The sequence below is a fragment of the Micropterus dolomieu genome, linkage group LG01 (assembly GCF_021292245.1).
Source record: "Micropterus dolomieu isolate WLL.071019.BEF.003 ecotype Adirondacks linkage group LG01, ASM2129224v1, whole genome shotgun sequence".
Classification (NCBI taxonomy): domain Eukaryota; kingdom Metazoa; phylum Chordata; class Actinopteri; order Centrarchiformes; family Centrarchidae; genus Micropterus; species Micropterus dolomieu.
In genome coordinates, this window is record NC_060150.1 from 55,009,753 (window position 1) to 55,010,972 (window position 1,220).

Below are 1,220 nucleotides of genomic sequence, written 5' to 3' on the forward strand. Positions count from 1 at the left end.
CTGCTGAGCCTGGGTAGTTAGACACAGAGAGGACCACACACACTCAGAGCTATGGAGTTTTAACACTGTGATCTTTAACTTTACACTATAAAATAACACTTTAAATAATGACAATGTAGACCACCATCGCTCTACTGTAGTAATTAATGATAATGTAATCATTTCAACACAACACAAAGAAATCTGTCCTCATGTTTGTTCATTTATTTGATCTTTTCCAGATGCTCCAAAGCTTCCCTCTGTGTCAGTGAGTCCCTCTGCTGAGATAGTGGAGGGCAGTTCAGTGACTCTGACCTGCAGCAGTGATGCTAACCCAGCAGCTAATTATACCTGGTACAAGGAGAATGAAGACTCACCAAAAGCATCAGGACAGAACTTCACCATCACTGACTTCAGAGCTGAACACAGTGGGAATTATTACTGTGAAGCAGAGAACAGAAGAGGACGTCTTAACTCCACCTTACATCTGATTGTTGTGGCAGGTAAGTTTTTGCATTCACCTGCATACACAAATGTTTACTGCACCAGACCTGATTCACATGTTAATATGAAAAAAACAACACGTTCTCACTCACATTGCTCAAGCAACAAAAAATAAATAAAAAATCTGTCTGTTTTTCTGTAGTTGTGCTCAGGGAGAAGTGGATCACACTGACTGACTGATTAACAGACAGTATCATCTGGGAAAGTGATTTATTAATGTAATCTTGCTAATAAGGTGTCTGTATTTCTAGGGAATTCAACAATAGTAATGAATATCATCAGGTTGACTCTGGTGGTCTTGATGCTGATTCCTCTGCTTCTCCTGAATCTGTGGACGAGGTAAAACAAACACAATCCATCAGTTCAGTCACCGCTCTTTTATTCTTCAAACTTCCTTTAGTTTTAGTGTTTTGAAATTAAAATTAAAATTTGTATTTGTTGTTGTTGTTGGACTCAATCCAGGAAGAAGAAAACTCGGAGCTCCACCTCTGAACCAAATGAACATGTAGAGATGATAGAGGTGAGAGAGAGGTCCTGTTGACAAAATGTCCCCTAAATCACAGTTATAATAACTTGGCTCATAAATGCTCTGGAAAGTGTGAAGTGAATTTATGTTTGAAATACAACTTGCTGAGTAGAAACCAGTAAAGCATTTGGTCATAACAGTATTTCAGCAAATAATTTACTTTCGAAACTGTGGGGTGGAGATAGAGCGGGTTGCCTGTTAATCGGAAGGT

General features: G+C 38.9%; 1 protein-coding gene across 1 annotated transcript in view; it reads left to right on the forward strand.

Annotated features, from left to right (window-relative positions):
• The window catches only part of LOC123958314 (B-cell receptor CD22-like), a 49,484-nt gene that overhangs the window by 46,942 nt on the left and 1,322 nt on the right, over positions 1 to 1,220 (forward strand). The window lies entirely within an intron of this gene.